Here is a 12,593-nt window from a genome sequence, read left to right as displayed (position 1 = left end):
ATTAATTTGCAACCGACCAATTCGGCACATGACACCTGCAAATAGAATCTTCCGCCAGTTTTCTACATTAGCAAAAGCTGTAAGATTCAATAGTTGACAGGAATACATACACGCTTGATAGCGCTTAAGTGTTTTACTTCGAAGCAGAAACCACAGAGAGTACAAATCCAGCACACTTATATAAAGAGTTATAGAAATAATTCTAGATCGTTGCAGGAAAAGGGACACAGAAGGCGAGAAATGATCCAGAACTTTAAAACTGGATGATTACGCCAAGTGCGAAACGATATTGTGTCAAACGAAAAATGGTGAAGAAAAAAAACAGTATCTATGCAGAACTGAGGACAGATAGGGCTCTCAATAGTTTAAAACAGCAAAGGATACTTATATATTTTTATTATGGCGTAATGGGGTGTTTAAATAATATGTATATTGGGAAGCTCGGATGAATCGTTTGGATGCTTAAAAAATCCAGCTAACCGCAGCACTCCAGCAATGTAAATGCGAAGGAACTTTTCGGGGGGACACAGAAGGCGAGAAATGACCCAGAACTTTAAAACTGGACGATTACGCCAAGTGCGAAACGATATTGTGTCAAACGAAAAATGGTAGAGAAAAATTACAGTACCTTTGGAGAACTGAGGACAGATAGGGTTCTCAATAGTTTAAAACAGCAAAGGATACTTATATATTTTTATTATGGCGTAATGGGGTGTTTAAATAATATGTATATTGGGAAGCTCGGATGAATCGTTTGGATGCTTAAAAAATCCGGCTAACCGCAGGACTCCTAACAATGTAAATGCGAATGAACTTTTCGGGGGGACACAGAAGGCGAGAAATGACCCAGAACATTAAAACTGGACGATTACGCCAAGTGCGAAACGATATTGTGTCAAACGAAAAATGGTAGAGAAAAATTACAGTACCTTTGGAGAACTGAGGACAGATAGGGTTCTCAATAGTTTAAAACAGCAAAGGATACTTATATATTTTTATTATGGCGTAATGGGGTGTTTAAATAATATGTATATTGGGAAGCTCGGATGAATCGTTTGGATGCTTAAAAAATCCGGCTAACCGCAGCCATCCAGCAATGTAAATGCGAATGAACTTTTCGGGGGGACACAGAAGGCGAGAAATGATCCAGAACTTTAAAACTGGACGATTACGCCAAGTGCGAAACGATATTGTGTCAAACGAAAAATGGTAGAGAAAAATTACAGTACCTTTGGAGAACTGAGGACAGATAGGGTTCTCAATAGTTTAAAACAGCAAAGGATACTTATATATTTTTATTATGGCGTAATGGGGTGTTTAAATAATATGTATATTGGGAAGCTCGGATGAATCGTTTGGATGCTTAAAAAATCCGGCTAACCGCAGGACTCCTAACAATGTAAATGCGAATGAACTTTTCGGGGGGACACAGAAGGCGAGAAATGACCCAGAACATTAAAACTGGACGATTACGCCAAGTGCGAAACGATATTGTGTCAAACGAAAAATGGTAGAGAAAAATTACAGTACCTTTGGAGAACTGAGGACAGATAGGGTTCTCAATAGTTTAAAACAGCAAAGGATACTTATATATTTTTATTATGGCGTAATGGGGTGTTTAAATAATATGTATATTGGGAAGCTCGGATGAATCGTTTGGATGCTTAAAAAATCCGGCTAACCGCAGGACTCCTAACAATGTAAATGCGAATGAACTTTTCGGGGGGACACAGAAGGCGAGAAATGATCCAGAACTTTAAAACTGGACGATTACGCCAAGTGCGAAACGATATTGTGTCAAACGAAAAATGGTAGAGAAAAATTACAGTACCTTTGGAGAACTGAGGACAGATAGGGTTCTCAATAGTTTAAAACAGCAAAGGATACTTATATATTTTTATTATGGCGTAATGGGGTGTTTAAATAATATGTATATTGGGAAGCTCGGATGAATCGTTTGGATGCTTAAAAAATCCGGCTAACCGCAGCCATCCAGCAATGTAAATGCGAATGAACTTTTCGGGGGGACACAGAAGGCGAGAAATGATCCAGAACTTTAAAACTGGACGATTACGCCAAGTGCGAAACGATATTGTGTCAAACGAAAAATGGTAGAGAAAAATTACAGTACCTTTGGAGAACTGAGGACAGATAGGGTTCTCAATAGTTTAAAACAGCAAAGGATACTTATATATTTTTATTATGGCGTAATGGGGTGTTTAAATAATATGTATATTGGGAAGCTCGGATGAATCGTTTGGATGCTTAAAAAATCCGGCTAACCGCAGGACTCCTAACAATGTAAATGCGAATGAACTTTTCGGGGGGACACAGAAGGCGAGAAATGATCCAGAACTTTAAAACTGGACGATTACGCCAAGTGCGAAACGATATTGTGTCAAACGAAAAATGGTAGAGAAAAATTACAGTACCTTTGGAGAACTGAGGACAGATAGGGTTCTCAATAGTTTAAAACAGCAAAGGATACTTATATATTTTTATTATGGCGTAATGGGGTGTTTAAATAATATGTATATTGGGAAGCTCGGATGAATCGTTTGGATGCTTAAAAAATCCGGCTAACCGCAGCCATCCAGCAATGTAAATGCGAATGAACTTTTCGGGGGGACACAGAAGGCGAGAAATGATCCAGAACTTTAAAACTGGACGATTACGCCAAGTGCGAAACGATATTGTGTCAAACGAAAAATGGTAGAGAAAAATTACAGTACCTTTGGAGAACTGAGGACAGATAGGGCTCTCAATAGTTTAAAACAGCAAAGGATACTTATATATTTTTATTATGGCGTAATGGGGTGTTTAAATAATATGTATATTGGGAAGCTCGGATGAATCGTTTGGATGCTTAAAAAATCCAGCTAACCGCAGCACTCCAGCAATGTAAATGCGAATGAACTTTTCGGGGGGACACAGAAGGCGAGAAATGACCCAGAACTTTAAAACTGGACGATTACGCCAAGTGCGAAACGATATTGTGTCAAACGAAAAATGGTAGAGAAAAATTACAGTACCTTTGGAGAACTGAGGACAGATAGGGTTCTCAATAGTTTAAAACAGCAAAGGATACTTATATATTTTTATTATGGCGTAATGGGGTGTTTAAATAATATGTATATTGGGAAGCTCGGATGAATCGTTTGGATGCTTAAAAAATCCGGCTAACCGCAGCCATCCAGCAATGTAAATGCGAATGAACTTTTCGGGGGGACACAGAAGGCGAGAAATGATCCAGAACTTTAAAACTGGACGATTACGCCAAGTGCGAAACGATATTGTGTCAAACGAAAAATGGTAGAGAAAAATTACAGTACCTTTGGAGAACTGAGGACAGATAGGGTTCTCAATAGTTTAAAACAGCAAAGGATACTTATATATTTTTATTATGGCGTAATGGGGTGTTTAAATAATATGTATATTGGGAAGCTCGGATGAATCGTTTGGATGCTTAAAAAATCCGGCTAACCGCAGGACTCCTAACAATGTAAATGCGAATGAACTTTTCGGGGGGACACAGAAGGCGAGAAATGACCCAGAACATTAAAACTGGACGATTACGCCAAGTGCGAAACGATATTGTGTCAAACGAAAAATGGTAGAGAAAAATTACAGTACCTTTGGAGAACTGAGGACAGATAGGGTTCTCAATAGTTTAAAACAGCAAAGGATACTTATATATTTTTATTATGGCGTAATGGGGTGTTTAAATAATATGTATATTGGGAAGCTCGGATGAATCGTTTGGATGTTTAAAAAATCCGGCTAACCGCAGGACTCCAGCAATGTAAATGCGAATGAACTTTTCGGGGGGACACAGAAGGCGAGAAATGACCCAGAACGTTAAAACTGGACGATTAAGCCGGGTGCGAAACGATATTGTGTCAAACGAAAAATGGTAGAGAAAAATTACAGTACCTTTGGAGAACTGAGGACAGATAGGGTTCTCAATAGTTTAAAACAGCAAAGGATACTTATATATTTTTATTATGGCGTAATGGGGTGTTTAAATAATATGTATATTGGGAAGCTCGGATGAATCGTTTGGATGCTTAAAAAATCCGGCTAACCGCAGAACACATGAAATCTAAATGCGAATGAACTTTTCGGGGGGACACAGAAGGCGAGAAATGATCCAGAACTTTAAAACTGGACGATTACGCCAAGTGCGAAACGATATTGTGTCAAACGAAAAATGGTAGAGAAAAATTACAGTACCTTTGGAGAACTGAGGACAGATAGGGTTCTCAATAGTTTAAAACAGCAAAGGATACTTATATATTTTTATTATGGCGTAATGGGGTGTTTAAATAATATGTATATTGGGAAGCTCGGATGAATCGTTTGGATGCTTAAAAAATCCGGCTAACCGCAGGACTCCTAACAATGTAAATGCGAATGAACTTTTCGGGGGGACACAGAAGGCGAGAAATGACCCAGAACATTAAAACTGGACGATTACGCCAAGTGCGAAACGATATTGTGTCAAACGAAAAATGGTAGAGAAAAATTACAGTACCTTTGGAGAACTGAGGACAGATAGGGTTCTCAATAGTTTAAAACAGCAAAGGATACTTATATATTTTTATTATGGCGTAATGGGGTGTTTAAATAATATGTATATTGGGAAGCTCGGATGAATCGTTTGGATGCTTAAAAAATCCGGCTAACCGCAGGACTCCTAACAATGTAAATGCGAATGAACTTTTCGGGGGGACACAGAAGGCGAGAAATGACCCAGAACATTAAAACTGGACGATTACGCCAAGTGCGAAACGATATTGTGTCAAACGAAAAATGGTAGAGAAAAATTACAGTACCTTTGGAGAACTGAGGACAGATAGGGTTCTCAATAGTTTAAAACAGCAAAGGATACTTATATATTTTTATTATGGCGTAATGGGGTGTTTAAATAATATGTATATTGGGAAGCTCGGATGAATCGTTTGGATGCTTAAAAAATCCGGCTAACCGCAGGACTCCTAACAATGTAAATGCGAATGAACTTTTCGGGGGGACACAGAAGGCGAGAAATGATCCAGAACTTTAAAACTGGACGATTACGCCAAGTGCGAAACGATATTGTGTCAAACGAAAAATGGTAGAGAAAAATTACAGTACCTTTGGAGAACTGAGGACAGATAGGGTTCTCAATAGTTTAAAACAGCAAAGGATACTTATATATTTTTATTATGGCGTAATGGGGTGTTTAAATAATATGTATATTGGGAAGCTCGGATGAATCGTTTGGATGCTTAAAAAATCCGGCTAACCGCAGCCATCCAGCAATGTAAATGCGAATGAACTTTTCGGGGGGACACAGAAGGCGAGAAATGATCCAGAACTTTAAAACTGGACGATTACGCCAAGTGCGAAACGATATTGTGTCAAACGAAAAATGGTAGAGAAAAATTACAGTACCTTTGGAGAACTGAGGACAGATAGGGTTCTCAATAGTTTAAAACAGCAAAGGATACTTATATATTTTTATTATGGCGTAATGGGGTGTTTAAATAATATGTATATTGGGAAGCTCGGATGAATCGTTTGGATGCTTAAAAAATCCGGCTAACCGCAGCCATCCAGCAATGTAAATGCGAATGAACTTTTCGGGGGGACACAGAAGGCGAGAAATGATCCAGAACTTTAAAACTGGACGATTACGCCAAGTGCGAAACGATATTGTGTCAAACGAAAAATGGTAGAGAAAAATTACAGTACCTTTGGAGAACTGAGGACAGATAGGGTTCTCAATAGTTTAAAACAGCAAAGGATACTTATATATTTTTATTATGGCGTAATGGGGTGTTTAAATAATATGTATATTGGGAAGCTCGGATGAATCGTTTGGATGCTTAAAAAATCCGGCTAACCGCAGCCATCCAGCAATGTAAATGCGAATGAACTTTTCGGGGGGACACAGAAGGCGAGAAATGATCCAGAACTTTAAAACTGGACGATTACGCCAAGTGCGAAACGATATTGTGTCAAACGAAAAATGGTAGAGAAAAATTACAGTACCTTTGGAGAACTGAGGACAGATAGGGTTCTCAATAGTTTAAAACAGCAAAGGATACTTATATATTTTTATTATGGCGTAATGGGGTGTTTAAATAATATGTATATTGGGAAGCTCGGATGAATCGTTTGGATGCTTAAAAAATCCGGCTAACCGCAGGACTCCTAACAATGTAAATGCGAATGAACTTTTCGGGGGGACACAGAAGGCGAGAAATGATCCAGAACTTTAAAACTGGACGATTACGCCAAGTGCGAAACGATATTGTGTCAAACGAAAAATGGTAGAGAAAAATTACAGTACCTTTGGAGAACTGAGGACAGATAGGGTTCTCAATAGTTTAAAACAGCAAAGGATACTTATATATTTTTATTATGGCGTAATGGGGTGTTTAAATAATATGTATATTGGGAAGCTCGGATGAATCGTTTGGATGCTTAAAAAATCCGGCTAACCGCAGGACTCCTAACAATGTAAATGCGAATGAACTTTTCGGGGGGACACAGAAGGCGAGAAATGATCCAGAACTTTAAAACTGGACGATTACGCCAAGTGCGAAACGATATTGTGTCAAACGAAAAATGGTAGAGAAAAATTACAGTATCTTTGGAGAACTGAGGACAGATAGGGTTCTCAATAGTTTAAAACAGCAAAGGATACTTATATATTTTTATTATGGCGTAATGGGGTGTTTAAATAATATGTATATTGGGAAGCTCGGATGAATCGTTTGGATGCTTAAAAAATCCGGCTAACCGCAGCCATCCAGCAATGTAAATGCGAATGAACTTTTCGGGGGGACACAGAAGGCGAGAAATGATCCAGAACTTTAAAACTGGACGATTACGGCAAGTGCGAAACGATATTGTGTCAAACGAAAAATGGTAGAGAAAAATTACAGTACCTTTGGAGAACTGAGGACAGATAGGGTTCTCAATAGTTTAAAACAGCAAAGGATACTTATATATTTTTATTATGGCGTAATGGGGTGTTTAAATAATATGTATATTGGGAAGCTCGGATGAATCGTTTGGATGTTTAAAAAATCCGGCTAACCGCAGGACTCCAGCAATGTAAATGCGAATGAACTTTTCGGGGGGACACAGAAGGCGAGAAATGACCCAGAACGTTAAAACTGGACGATTAAGCCGGGTGCGAAACGATATTGTGTCAAACGAAAAATGGTAGAGAAAAATTACAGTACCTTTGGAGAACTGAGGACAGATAGGGTTCTCAATAGTTTAAAACAGCAAAGGATACTTATATATTTTTATTATGGCGTAATGGGGTGTTTAAATAATATGTATATTGGGAAGCTCGGATGAATCGTTTGGATGCTTAAAAAATCCGGCTAACCGCAGAACACATGAAATCTAAATGCGAATGAACTTTTCGGGGGGACACAGAAGGCGAGAAATGATCCAGAACTTTAAAACTGGACGATTACGCCAAGTGCGAAACGATATTGTGTCAAACGAAAAATGGTAGAGAAAAATTACAGTACCTTTGGAGAACTGAGGACAGATAGGGTTCTCAATAGTTTAAAACAGCAAAGGATACTTATATATTTTTATTATGGCGTAATGGGGTGTTTAAATAATATGTATATTGGGAAGCTCGGATGAATCGTTTGGATGTTTAAAAAATCCGGCTAACCGCAGGACTCCAGCAATGTAAATGCGAATGAACTTTTCGGGGGGACACAGAAGGCGAGAAATGACCCAGAACGTTAAAACTGGACGATTAAGCCGGGTGCGAAACGATATTGTGTCAAACGAAAAATGGTAGAGAAAAATTACAGTACCTTTGGAGAACTGAGGACAGATAGGGTTCTCAATAGTTTAAAACAGCAAAGGATACTTATATATTTTTATTATGGCGTAATGGGGTGTTTAAATAATATGTATATTGGGAAGCTCGGATGAATCGTTTGGATGCTTAAAAAATCCGGCTAACCGCAGAACACATGAAATCTAAATGCGAATGAACTTTTCGGGGGGACACAGAAGGCGAGAAATGATCCAGAACTTTAAAACTGGACGATTACGCCAAGTGCGAAACGATATTGTGTCAAACGAAAAATGGTAGAGAAAAATTACAGTACCTTTGGAGAACTGAGGACAGATAGGGTTCTCAATAGTTTAAAACAGCAAAGGATACTTATATATTTTTATTATGGCGTAATGGGGTGTTTAAATAATATGTATATTGGGAAGCTCGGATGAATCGTTTGGATGTTTAAAAAATCCGGCTAACCGCAGGACTCCAGCAATGTAAATGCGAATGAACTTTTCGGGGGGACACAGAAGGCGAGAAATGACCCAGAACGTTAAAACTGGACGATTAAGCCGGGTGCGAAACGATATTGTGTCAAACGAAAAATGGTAGAGAAAAATTACAGTACCTTTGGAGAACTGAGGACAGATAGGGTTCTCAATAGTTTAAAACAGCAAAGGATACTTATATATTTTTATTATGGCGTAATGGGGTGTTTAAATAATATGTATATTGGGAAGCTCGGATGAATCGTTTGGATGCTTAAAAAATCCGGCTAACCGCAGCCATCCAGCAATGTAAATGCGAATGAACTTTTCGGGGGGACACAGAAGGCGAGAAATGACCCAGAACTTTAAAACTGGACGATTACGCCAAGTGCGAAACGATATTGTGTCAAACGAAAAATGGTAGAGAAAAATTACAGTACCTTTGGAGAACTGAGGACAGATAGGGTTCTCAATAGTTTAAAACAGCAAAGGATACTTATATATTTTTATTATGGCGTAATGGGGTGTTTAAATAATATGTATATTGGGAAGCTCGGATGAATCGTTTGGATGCTTAAAAAATCCGGCTAACCGCAGGACTCCAGCAATGTAAATGCGAATGAACTTTTCGGGGGGACACAGAAGGCGAGAAATGACCCAGAACGTTAAAACTGGACGATTAAGCCGGGTGCGAAACGATATTGTGTCAAACGAAAAATGGTAGAGAAAAATTACAGTACCTTTGGAGAACTGAGGACAGATAGGGTTCTCAATAGTTTAAAACAGCAAAGGATACTTATATATTTTTATTATGGCGTAATGGGGTGTTTAAATAATATGTATATTGGGAAGCTCGGATGAATCGTTTGGATGCTTAAAAAATCCGGCTAACCGCAGAACACATGAAATCTAAATGCGAATGAACTTTTCGGGGGGACACAGAAGGCGAGAAATGATCCAGAACTTTAAAACTGGACGATTACGCCAAGTGCGAAACGATATTGTGTCAAACGAAAAATGGTAGAGAAAAATTACAGTACCTTTGGAGAACTGAGGACAGATAGGGTTCTCAATAGTTTAAAACAGCAAAGGATACTTATATATTTATATTATGGCGTAATGGGGTGTTTAAATAATATGTATATTGGGAAGCTCGGATGAATCGTTTGGATGCTTAAAAAATCCGGCTAACCGCATAGAAATCAAAATGTAAATGCGAATGAACTTTTCGGGGGGACACAGAAGGCGAGAAATGACCCAGAACTTTAAAACTGGACGATTACGCCAAGTGCGAAACGATATTGTGTCAAACGAAAAATGGTAGAGAAAAATTACAGTACCTTTGGAGAACTGAGGACAGATAGGGTTCTCAATAGTTTAAAACAGCAAAGGATACTTATATATTTATATTATGGCGTAATGGGGTGTTTAAATAATATGTATATTGGGAAGCTCGGATGAATCGTTTGGATGTTTAAAAAATCCGGCTAACCGCAGGACTCCAGCAATGTAAATGCGAATGAACTTTTCGGGGGGACACAGAAGGCGAGAAATGACCCAGAACGTTAAAACTGGACGATTAAGCCGGGTGCGAAACGATATTGTGTCAAACGAAAAATGGTAGAGAAAAATTACAGTACCTTTGGAGAACTGAGGACAGATAGGGTTCTCAATAGTTTAAAACAGCAAAGGATACTTATATATTTATATTATGGCGTAATGGGGTGTTTAAATAATATGTATATTGGGAAGCTCGGATGAATCGTTTGGATGTTTAAAAAATCCGGCTAACCGCAGGACTCCAGCAATGTAAATGCGAATGAACTTTTCGGGGGGACACAGAAGGCGAGAAATGACCCAGAACGTTAAAACTGGACGATTAAGCCGGGTGCGAAACGATATTGTGTCAAACGAAAAATGGTAGAGAAAAATTACAGTACCTTTGGAGAACTGAGGACAGATAGGGTTCTCAATAGTTTAAAACAGCAAAGGATACTTATATATTTTTATTATGGCGTAATGGGGTGTTTAAATAATATGTATATTGGGAAGCTCGGATGAATCGTTTGGATGTTTAAAAAATCCGGCTAACCGCAGGACTCCAGCAATGTAAATGCGAATGAACTTTTCGGGGGGACACAGAAGGCGAGAAATGACCCAGAACGTTAAAACTGGACGATTAAGCCGGGTGCGAAACGATATTGTGTCAAACGAAAAATGGTAGAGAAAAATTACAGTACCTTTGGAGAACTGAGGACAGATAGGGTTCTCAATAGTTTAAAACAGCAAAGGATACTTATATATTTTTATTATGGCGTAATGGGGTGTTTAAATAATATGTATATTGGGAAGCTCGGATGAATCGTTTGGATGCTTAAAAAATCCGGCTAACCGCAGAACACATGAAATCTAAATGCGAATGAACTTTTCGGGGGGACACAGAAGGCGAGAAATGATCCAGAACTTTAAAACTGGACGATTACGCCAAGTGCGAAACGATATTGTGTCAAACGAAAAATGGTAGAGAAAAATTACAGTACCTTTGGAGAACTGAGGACAGATAGGGTTCTCAATAGTTTAAAACAGCAAAGGATACTTATATATTTTTATTATGGCGTAATGGGGTGTTTAAATAATATGTATATTGGGAAGCTCGGATGAATCGTTTGGATGCTTAAAAAATCCGGCTAACCGCAGCACTCCAGCAATGTAAATGCGAATGAACTTTTCGGGGGGACACAGAAGGCGAGAAATGATCCAGAACTTTAAAACTGGACGGTTACGCCAAGTGCGAAACGATATTGTGTCAAACGAAAAATGGTGAAGAAAAATTACAGTATCTATGCAGAACTGAGGACAGATAGGGTTCTCAATAGTTTAAAACAGCAAAGGATACTTATATATTTTTATTATGGCGTAATGGGGTGTTTAAATAATATGTATATTGGGAAGCTCGGATGAATCGTTTGGATGCTTAAAAAATCCGGCTAACCGCAGGACTCCTAACAATGTAAATGCGAATGAACTTTTCGGGGGGACACAGAAGGCGAGAAATGACCCAGAACTTTAAAACTGGACGATTACGCCAAGTGCGAAACGATATTGTGTCAAACGAAAAATGGTAGAGAAAAATTACAGTACCTTTGGAGAACTGAGGACAGATAGGGTTCTCAATAGTTTAAAACAGCAAAGGATACTTATATATTTTTATTATGGCGTAATGGGGTGTTTAAATAATATGTATATTGGGAAGCTCGGATGAATCGTTTGGATGTTTAAAAAATCCGGCTAACCGCAGGACTCCAGCAATGTAAATGCGAATGAACTTTTCGGGGGGACACAGAAGGCGAGAAATGACCCAGAACGTTAAAACTGGACGATTAAGCCGGGTGCGAAACGATATTGTGTCAAACGAAAAATGGTAGAGAAAAATTACAGTACCTTTGGAGAACTGAGGACAGATAGGGTTCTCAATAGTTTAAAACAGCAAAGGATACTTATATATTTTTATTATGGCGTAATGGGGTGTTTAAATAATATGTATATTGGGAAGCTCGGATGAATCGTTTGGATGCTTAAAAAATCCGGCTAACCGCAGAACACATGAAATCTAAATGCGAATGAACTTTTCGGGGGGACACAGAAGGCGAGAAATGATCCAGAACTTTAAAACTGGACGATTACGCCAAGTGCGAAACGATATTGTGTCAAACGAAAAATGGTAGAGAAAAATTACAGTACCTTTGGAGAACTGAGGACAGATAGGGTTCTCAATAGTTTAAAACAGCAAAGGATACTTATATATTTATATTATGGCGTAATGGGGTGTTTAAATAATATGTATATTGGGAAGCTCGGATGAATCGTTTGGATGCTTAAAAAATCCGGCTAACCGCATAGAAATCAAAATGTAAATGCGAATGAACTTTTCGGGGGGACACAGAAGGCGAGAAATGACCCAGAACTTTAAAACTGGACGATTACGCCAAGTGCGAAACGATATTGTGTCAAACGAAAAATGGTAGAGAAAAATTACAGTACCTTTGGAGAACTGAGGACAGATAGGGTTCTCAATAGTTTAAAACAGCAAAGGATACTTATATATTTATATTATGGCGTAATGGGGTGTTTAAATAATATGTATATTGGGAAGCTCGGATGAATCGTTTGGATGTTTAAAAAATCCGGCTAACCGCAGGACTCCAGCAATGTAAATGCGAATGAACTTTTCGGGGGGACACAGAAGGCGAGAAATGACCCAGAACGTTAAAACTGGACGATTAAGCCGGGTGCGA

Source organism: Bombus flavifrons, chromosome 4 (assembly GCF_040668555.2).
Source record: "Bombus flavifrons isolate JBK064 chromosome 4, iyBomFlav1_principal, whole genome shotgun sequence".
NCBI lineage: Eukaryota > Metazoa > Arthropoda > Insecta > Hymenoptera > Apidae > Bombus > Bombus flavifrons.
Note: the sequence above shows the minus strand (reverse complement) of the source record.